General features: G+C 35.8%; 1 protein-coding gene and 1 pseudogene across 2 annotated transcripts in view; both read left to right on the forward strand.

Moving 5' to 3' along the window:
• Positions 1-10,690, forward strand: part of Diaph2 (diaphanous related formin 2) — a 696,731-nt gene that overhangs the window by 257,233 nt on the left and 428,808 nt on the right. The gene's annotated exons all lie outside the window — the stretch shown is intronic.
• On the forward strand, positions 8,185-10,432 carry LOC110314169 (annotated as a pseudogene).

Genomic DNA, 10,690 nt, shown 5'->3' on the forward strand with positions numbered 1-10,690 from the left:
TGACAGTGCAGCTTTTCATACCTCATTGAAGAGACAGTGTTTTTAAATTCTATCTTTTATAAACCTAGTTCCTAGGGTAATAATTACGCAGAATATTATCCCAATTAGAAGTATCTTTTAAGACCTGTTTTCCTGGGTTCTCTCATAGCACCTGTTGTTTAGAAAGACTCCAACCCTGAGTTATCAATTTTAAGCTAATGTTCTGTTACAATCAAAAAGCTGTTGGCTCTTTTAAGAGCTGCTTGTGTAGATAATCAGCCTTTAGCGGGGCTTTTCCAGCTGTACTTGACTCCTAGCCACAGTGCAGTGTAACTTATCAGTTTCTGCTGTGCAAATTGAGACTGCCTTTTAAACAAGTTAAACTAAATCAAAGGATGGACGCCAGCAGATAAAGTTTCAACCATTTTTTTTTTCAAAATGAAACACAAAACAACATTCATTCAAACAACAAAACAAAACCAAACATAATTTGACAGACATATAGACAAATTGGTACATCAAGGGCAGAGAATAGACAGAGAGGGAATAGAACTTGATGTCTCAAAGGGACCTAGATATCCTAACCAGAACTAAGGATATCTCCATAGGAGCCCAAGAGGAAGCAGGACTTCTCCCGATTTCCTCCTGTCCCCAGGAGAGCTCTGAAATAGCTTATTTCTATTTTTCCTCTCTTTTGCTAAAAGGTCCTGAACAGGAAATAACTGCTTTTCTGAAACTTATTCTCTCTCTTTCTCTCTCTCATGTTTAAAGTCTAATTCTTTATCTCTTTATTCTGGGAATTCTGCCAGAGAAGGGAGGGGAGGCCCAGTGGTAGCTACTGATAGTTGCTCCCTAGTGCCCTGCTTTTCTAACTTTCCTAATTACTCCTCAACTTGTCAAATTCTTTCATTTATATATTGACCATTCCTACTTCTGGGAATTAAGAACAACATTTTCTAACACTGGTTATTTTGTTTTTGTAGTTTTGTTTTTTACTCTTTTTATTTATTTTATATTATTTTAAACCCTATTCATCCCACCTGGAGCAGCTCTTGGCTGTGAACAAATTTCTTAACCCATATTCCTCGTGTCTTGAGGGATTCCTTGAGATCCCTTTAAAAACAATTCATATTTACTTAATGCTTGTCCCATAGTCTAGCCACTCTTCCTACTTTTCTTGTATCTGTCTCACAGTATGGATGACACTGTGGCAATCTCTGTGCAAATCTTCACTCAACTTCCTAACGAACTGATGATCCAGTGCGAACTTTCACTCACTTCCTGAATAGGTGGCGGTTCCATACGAGCCTTCACTCAAATTTTGACAAACAGGCGGCTCAATGTGAGTCTTCACTCATCTCTTGATGAAGCAGCGACTCAGTGCGAACCTTCACTCCTTGATGAAGTGGCGGTTCAGTGCGAGCCTTCACTCACTTCTTGGTGAAGTGGCGGCTCAATGAGAAGAGTGGTCTCAGACCCCAAAACCCAGAGCCCCACGCTGGGCACCAGTTTTCCCCAACCAACCTGCAGGGATAATCAGTGGGTCCCAGGGCAGGAGAGAGGGGGAGAGAGAGAGAGAGAGAGAGAGAGAGAGAGAGAGAGAGAGAGAGAGAGAGAATGAGAGCAAGTCAATCATACTGATCAAGCTCTAAAAACTTTATAAGGTCTTTCAGAGGGCAGTCATGATCGGGCCCTTTTTGTGATCATTGTTACACAGACACCACATTGGAGCATCAAGGAAACTTGTATCAAGTTGTAAGAATTAAAGAGGCTTAATTACAGACCACTGACAAAAGGATGCCACATAAAATGTGTCTGTATGAATTCACCCTGTATAATATTTTGAATGGAGAGGGAATGGAAGTGTAGAAAAAGGTCCTGGGGCCTTTTGCCAATTAAAGACAATGAAGATGCAGAGAATATCTGTGGATTGCCTAAGCCCAATCAATTTATCCCTAATGAATCCTTTACATGTGAAGCTCAGAAAACATCAAAGAAGACTGGGTAGAAAAGAGGGTAAGACGTGGACGACCAGAATGCCACCTGCTACATAGGGAAAATTTACATGTGAACTCTCCACACTGTGCTTGCTTCACCAAGACTAGCATAATAACACCACTAATTGACATTCCAACTTGGATGGAAAAAGTTCCACATGGTCCTACCCCTAGATGAAGTAGGAGAAGTGGTTGATACCTGCTGAGAGAGGGAGAACCATCTTCCTGCCAGAATGAGTGCTCACAAGACTGTGCAATCACAGGTGATCATACCTGGACATATGTATATATAAGTAATGCTCGGTACATTGTTTATAGGTGTGTGTGTGTGTGTGTGTGTGTATACACATGGATGTCATACACACAGCTAAATATGCACATGTAATAATAAGTCAGAAGTCGTAAATTTCAGATATTAAGAAAATGTGCAGGAGTTGGAGGAAGGGTGGGAGTGCTAGAGATATACATAATCATGTATGTTACTAGTTCTCTAAAAAGAAAAGCATGGATATCAAGTATAGAAAATTAAGGAAGCTATAGCTACACAAATAAGGATAGTGTTGTCCCATAAAAGCAGAATAAGATGTTACAAGGAAATTGGTTTGGTCTTATGAATAAAATTCTTATGAATAAAATGGTTAGGTGAGGATATGGGCAAACATCCATGCTGTTGACAAAATATTGAGATCGCTGATGATTTTAAGAAGATCAGAGTTAGATGCTTAGCAACTGTGAAATAAATTGTGGTGAATTAAGGTGTTATTTTACAAAAAAGACAAAAATTAAGTCAAGAATGAATGGAGAGAGTTTTGTCTTTGTTCTATAAAGTCATAGGGAAAGATTGAATCCGCTGCTTAGTTCTTCAGTAAGGGAAGACATTTGTCATTAAAATGGATAAGTGGATTCAGGTGAATTATGCTATCCTAAATCAATTACTTCACAAGAAAATTGTGAAAATTAAGCAATTCATACCCAGTTACCATATAAACAAATGAGTAATTAAATATCAGGTTTTTTTTTTTCCTAGAAGTAGGGCAATGGTGATGATTTCCATTGTATTTATCTAATTCGGGTGGTATATTTAATGAAGACACATTAAGTGATATGAAAATAATGGTTAACTACAATAATAATATGTTTTCTAGCTCAATAAATTGGATTTACCCACAATCCCTTACATAATAACTATATTATATGACATATAATTGCATGCTGTCTTTAATACATATTTTAATCAAATGATAGTCATACTATAAAATGCTTTTTCTGTTTTGTTTTATAGGTATAAAACATAAAGGATTTACCTAAAACATTTCAAACTGATTTAAATTAACCAAGTATTGCCTTTTGGTATATAGCAAACAATAGAAGTGTCCTTGTCTGTTACTTTTCGATTTTTCTTGACTGAGCAATCTCTGTTTTATAAATTTACACTGATGTACCAGATAGTTTTTAATGAATCTTCTGACTTTGTTTTGTGATTTCAAGAAAATGAAATTTGAAGCATTTTTAGGGAACTTGTATCCTAGCTTTTCATTTAGAAGAATCAAAATATTATATATATATATATATATATATATATATATATATATATATAACACTTGCTTATATGTTTTCATTTATAGATAATTTCAAATATAAGAATAGAAAATATAAACAATTAAAACTACACCAGCATATGCTGTTTTTAACCAAAGTCACCTAAAATTCAATTATTCCTATTCTATATCTTTCCTTTTTAGTTTCTTTCACCAACTCAAGTTCTTCTTCAAACTCCTTTACTGTGAAATTATCCCTATTCCAATAGCTTATCCTTTCTGATGTTGTATTTTTAAGAAATGTGTGTGTGCATGGTGGAACTTGTGGAACTTGTGACTCTAGCTGTATATGTAGCAGAGGATGTCCTAGTTGGTCATCAATGGGAGGAGTGGCCCTATGTCCTGTGAAGGTTCTATGCCCCAGTATAGGGGAATGCCAGGACAAGGAATGGGGGTGGATGGGTTGGGGAGCAGGGGGAGGGGGGAGGGGATAGGCGATTTTCGGAGGGGAAACCAGGAAAGGGGATAACATTTGAAATGTAAGTAAATATATAATATTTAAAAAGGAAAAAAATAACATGTTCATTAAAAAAAAGAAAAAAATAGTTGGTAGTATACTCATCACTGCCAACACTTTAGTGAGATCCTATATATATCCATATATACATATCCATATATATATATGTCCATATATATATCAAGTCTAGTATCACCAGTGTGGTTGTGTAAATTATTATTTTCTGATTTTATTATTCATCATTATTATTCAGTATTGAAAAAAATCTTTTGAAAACATTTTATTTTATTTTTGTGTAAGGACTGGTAAATATACACATATCCTTCCAGCGTCTATAGAGTTTAGATATGTTGATTCCCTTGCAGGTAGATTTATACATGGTTGTGAGCTAACTCGCATGCCTTCTAGAAATAGAATGCTGGTCCTATGCAAGTGTAGTTCTCACTGGGTGTGGTGGCACACGCCTTTAATCCTAGCACTTGGGAGGCAGATGCAGGCGAATTTCTGAGTTTGAGGCCAGTCTGGTCTACAGAGTGAGTTCCAGTACAGCCAGGGCTTCCAGGAGAGCCAGGGCTATACAGAGAAAGCCTGTCTCAAAAAACAAACAAACGAACAAACAAACAAAAAACAAGAAACAAAAAGGTTCGTTCTCAGATTTGATCATTGAGCCATCTTTCCATCACATAATATTTTGGTGTTTTGTTTACTTCCAGATTTTTCAGGAATAATCACCTTATGCTATCCTTGACACATTCCACTATTTTTAGAACTATTATATTACTTTATAGCAACACAAATGCATTCTAATTTAATCTTATAGACACATTTAATATATATTAGAACTTTTAATTTTATATAACTTATAAAATTATATGTATTTATTTAATTATAATATATAACAACATTTTAGAAATACTTGTACCAAGAGATGTAAAACTGCTGATTTGCCTTTTAATCATTATCAGTTATGTTAATATATAATTGACTTACTTCATTAATTCAAATAAATAAGAATTGAAAATATTAAAATGAATTAGACAAAGAGTTTTAGTGAGAAATCTGGATCTTTATCTACTTTGTCACATTATAGCTATTCAAAAAACTAATTCATCAGAGAAAACAATAAGTAGTCAAACATCTTAAATTACTTTATGTTTAATTTTTTATTCTCAACATTAACATCTTCAGAATTTTATGGCATTTCTTCTAAGTGGTGTTTCTATATTTTTGTAAGTAGTTTGTAATTGAGAAATACCATTTGTTCAGTGAATTCATTATTCTGCTTTATTTTTCTGAAATTGTTTGTGTTTATTTTCCTTCCTGATCCTCTCATAAGCATGATAACTGATCTTAATGCAAATAGGCATAGGGTGATCCACAGCAACAAACGTGAAGTTCACATTCTTTCTATATGACAAGAGCTAGTAATTGAGCACGTTGTATATGAAAAGCACTGCACAGAGAGCTCTCTGGCTTTTATGTTCATTAGAATTGCTGCAATTTCCACTGAAGTTCATGGTAGGGTCCATGCCCTTTCTTCCCTAACTGCATTAGATTAGCTTGCCAGATTACATTACTCATTAGGTTGCTAAGACATGAGGCCTGAGCTTGAACTTCATAGCATGATAGTATTTGATGTTTTTATTCTGTTATCAGTGCTTTATCTGTTTAGGAAAACAAATATACTTTTAATTTGTTTTGTTCTAGATATATTCTGTACAAATTTCTCCTTTATTAATAATTTATTTTTCTGAAGTGAACATTGAAAATAATGGTGTTTTTCCCCTTTCATTGTGATAGTGATTTTTAAATGCTTGATGTTTGAAACATTTTCCTGGAATATCCAAACTCAGTGTGACTTAGTCCAATGCTTCTTTTCCATTCATCGTTTCCCGTTATTGCCACAATTTTGAAATGTCTTTTCTTTTATTGATGCATGTTTAATGACTGATTATGTAGTCTCACTTGTCTTCTTCAACAATAGCAAAATTGGAGAGTATGTTCAAGGAATTTTATTGGGAATTAACCAATCTACTTGACCTCAAGTACTCACCAATAATTGAAACAAACCTATTTTTGTTCAGTTATTTGAATATTTAAAACCATCTCAAGAAAGGAAATAATCTTACCACTAACAGTGAAATTGGGGTCATCATTGGAGTTTATGAAAATGTGTTGGAAATTCACTTAGCTTAAGGGTACAAACGAACTTTGTTATGCTCTTTGAATGTTACATTAAACTAGATCATTGCCTGAGGATCCTATTTATTATGTCCATTTGATTTAGGAGTTTTGGTATTTCTTTGTCCTTTGATTTGTCTTATCTTTGTAAAACCTGTCATTTCTTTGTAGCTTATTTTTATGGTGCCATGGAATACCTGTACATTAAGTATAGTTAGCTAAATTCTTTTTTGAATTCTAAGTTAATAATCTAGGATAAGGTGATATATATTTGCAGTCAAATGGAATTAAGGAGATAACATGATTATTAGATTTGTAAAATTATTTTCTTGAGGGCATCAGTTTAGACTATGGTTGCAGGACCCTAAGAGCACATTTGTAAGCCTACATATGGTTGTGGATTTGAAATTCTGCAGCCTTTCCTGCCAAATAACTTCAGAAGTTATACATTCTTAAGAAACTATTTTTAATCTAGTCTTATGTAATGTGTAGAAAAATGTGAATATAACAAGTCTTTTGTTAATTTTTTAAAATCTATTGAAGGCTTGAAGTTTCTATAGGAGATCATTTTCCCTTTCTGACTATCTTTCATATAATTAAGGTGATATGAATCCCTGATTAAAATATTGAGATTTTAATTCTTAATTATATAATCTCCCTGGCCAGAGTTGTTAAATCTTGTGATTCAGGTACCATAGAAATTCAGTGTAGGCATCTTTTTAATGAACTTTTGAGTATAAACTGCCTACCTGCACTAACAGAAACTCTGCTTGTCATGCAGCATGGCTTCACACTAGAACATTTGTCACTGTACATCTACCATCTACCACTAATAATGGATTTACAAGGGAAAGTCAAATGCTAGATTAGGTTTCCTACAAAAGATGGAAATTAAAAAAAAACAGCAACAAATTCACATATCAATTAATGCTTGATATATTGTAGATGTATCTTAATCATCCATACAAGTGCTGGAGTCCAGTTGCTGCAAAGGACTTGTTTTGAAACTTTGTTAAACTATAATTTCAACTTCTATCTAAGAAATCTTGAAAACTAGAGTAGTGGCTTAGTACATGGTGGAAATATTTTGTTCTGTGGAGGACCTGTCCTTTGTTTCCAGCATGTCCTTTGGGTGGCTCATAACTGCCTACAGCTCCAAATCCAGGGGAATCAGAAGCCTCTGCCCTCTACAAATCTACCATTTTGTGCACACCCAGTCACCCACTCACTGCCATCATATACATCTCATATGTGCACACACCCATACATGCATATACAATTAAATAATACTAGTTATAATCCTTTATTACAAATCAAAGTAGTTTTCATTTCACAATATAAAACCTTCTATTCAGTAAGCATTATTTTCATTACTTAAATATCCTAAATTCATTTCTAGTGATATAAAGATGGTCGAGTAATGGATGATATCTTCAAATGCTCATGCAACAGATTGGAGAACCAGATATCTGAAGTAATGATAATGTAGTTTATTAATTGTTACACTACGATAGGAATAAACTTTTATAGAATTCCACAGAAGACAATCACTAATTCTCCTTTAAAAGTTCAGGAAAGAATCCCCGATGAAGTGGCATTTTAGTCCAGGCAAATGTGTTCCAGTCTAGAAAGCACAGAATACTGAACACTTGGCAAAGATACTCAGACATAGAGTCTCCTCACTTATCCAGGATTGATAAATATTCTGTTATGTCTCAAATACTAGGGAACTGGGATCTTTTTTTAGTTTAGTTGTACCTAAGGTTTGCAAATTCATAAGTGTTACCCTATTTTTGTTTAATAAGAAACAAATAAAAATCAGCCTTAATATCTTGGTGTTTGTAAAATATAATCCAAAACTCAGTATTTAGATGAATTTTTAGTAGAAAAAATTTTTAAAAAATAAATCTAAAACAAAAGTTAAAAAAAAGAAGAAAAAAAAAAAAAAACTCTTGAGTTGCTTCAGTGTCCTGGTGCGGAATGTCAAGTCTCTTGCGTGCTCATTCAGCCACGATGCCTGAGGAAACCCAGACCCAAGACCAGCCAATGGAGGAGGAGGAGGTCGAGACCTTTGCCTTTCAGGCAGAAATTGCNCAGTTAATGTCCTTGATCATCAATACCTTTTACTCGAACAAAGAGATCTTTCTGAGGGAGCTCATCGCCAATTCCTCGGATGCTCTGGATAAAATCAGATAAGAGAGCTTGATGGACCCTAGTAAACTGGACTCTGGGAAGGAGCTGCACATCAATCTCATTCCCAACAAACAGGATCAAACCCTGACGATTGTGGATACTGGAATTGGAATGACCAAGGCCGACTTGATCAATAACCTTGGCACTATTGCTAAGTCGGGCACCAAAGCCTTCATGGAGGCTTTGCAGGCTGTTGCAGACATCTCTATGATTGGCCAGTTTGGCGTTGGTTTTTACTCTGCGTATTTGGTTGCTGAGAAAGTGACTGTCATCACGAAGCATAACGATGATGAGCAGTACGCCTGGGAGTCCTCAGCTGGGGGGGGGGGTCCTTCACAGTCAGGACTGACACAGGAGAACCAATGGGTCGTGGAACAAAGGTTATCTTGCACCTGAAAGAAGACCAAACTGAGTATTTGGAGGAGAGGAGAGTAAAGAAGATTGTGAAGAAGCATTCTCAGTTTATTGGCTATCCCATTACTCTCTTTGTGGAGAAGGAACCAGATAAGGAAGTCAGTGATGATGAGGCTGAAGAAAAGGGAGAGAAAGAGAAAGAGAAAGAAAAAGAGGAAAAGGAGTCTGATGACAAACCTGAAATAGAAGATGTTGGTTCTGATGAAGAAGAAGAAGAGAAGAAGGATGGTGACAAGAAGAAAAAGAAGAAAATAAAGGAAGAGTACATTGATCAAGAAGAACTAAACAAAATAAAGCCAATTTGGACCAGAAATCCTGATGACATTACTAATGAAGAATATGGAGAGTTCTACAAGAGCTTAACCAACGATTGGGAAGAACATTTGGCAGTAAAGCATTTTTCTGTTGAAGGACAATTAGAATTCCGGGCCCTTCTTTTTGTCCCAAGAAGCGTTCCTTTTGATCTTTTTGAAAACAGAAAGAAAAAGAACAACATCAAGTTGTATGTTCGCAGAGTTTTTATCATGGATAACTGTGAGGAATTAATCCCTGAGTATCTGAATTTCATTCGAGGGGTAGTGGATTCTGAGTATCTCCCTCTAAATATTTCCTGTGAAATGCTGCAACAAAGCAAAATTGTGAAAGTTATCAGAAAGAATTTGGTCAAGAAATGCTTAGAACTATTTACTGAACTAGCAGAAGATAAAGAGAACTACAAAAAGTTTTATGAGCAGTTCTCAAAAAATATAAAGCTTGGAATTCCCGAAGACTCTCAGAATTGGAAGAAGCTTTCAGAGCTGTTGCGGTACTACACATCTGCTTCTGGGGATGAGATGGTTTCTCTGAAGGACTACTGCACCAGAATGAAGGAAAACCAGAAGCACATCTATTTTATCACAGGTGAAACCAAGGACCAGGTTGCTAACTCAGCCTTCGTGGAACGTCTCTGAAAGCATGGCTTAGAAGTAATTTATATGATTGAGCCCACTGATGAGTATTGTGTGCAACAGCTGAAGGAATTTGAGGGCAAGACCTTGGTGTCTGTTACCAAAGAAGGACTGGAATGTCCAGATGATGAAGAGGAAAAGAAGAAACAGGAAGAGAAAAAGACAAAATTTGAGAACCTCTGCAAAATTATGAAAGATATTTTGGAGAAGAAGGTTGAAAAGTTGGTTGTGTCAAACCGATTGGTGACATCCCCATGCTGTATTGTCACAAGCACGTATGGGTGGGCAGCAAACATGGAGAGAATCATGAAAGCTCAAGCCCTTAGAGACAACTCAACAATGGGTTACATGGCAGCAAAGAAACACCTGGAGATAAATCCTGATCACTCCATTATTGAAACCTTAAGACAAAAGGCAGAGGCTGACAAGAATGACAAATCCGTGAAGGATCTGGTCATCTTGCTGTATGAAACTGCACTCCTGTCTTCTGGCTTCAGTCTGGAAGATCCCCAGACCCATGCTAACAGGATCTACAGAATGATCAAGTGTGGTCTAGGTATTGATGAGGATGATCCTACTATGGATGATGCCAGTGCTGCTGTAACTGAAGAAATGCCTCCCCTGGAAGGAGATGACAACAGATCACGCATGGAAGAAGTAGACTAAGCTTCACCGGAACTATGTGTTTGCTTACCTTCGTTCCTTCTGATAATATATTTCCCATGGTGTTTATTTTTGTTAACATTTAAAACATCTGTGTGGCATGAAAACTAAGGGGAAGATAAAATTTCTACATGTGATACTGTGATACTATAGGTTTAACTCAAGAGGTTGATAGAACGTTTGTTGTAAGATGTAATGTAACCTACTGTTAACGTTAACTTTGTGGTCTGAAGTGTTTAGCTGTTGAACTGGATTCCTTAG

Source organism: Mus pahari, chromosome X (genome assembly GCF_900095145.1).
Source record: "Mus pahari chromosome X, PAHARI_EIJ_v1.1, whole genome shotgun sequence".
NCBI classification, from domain to species: Eukaryota; Metazoa; Chordata; class Mammalia; order Rodentia; family Muridae; genus Mus; species Mus pahari.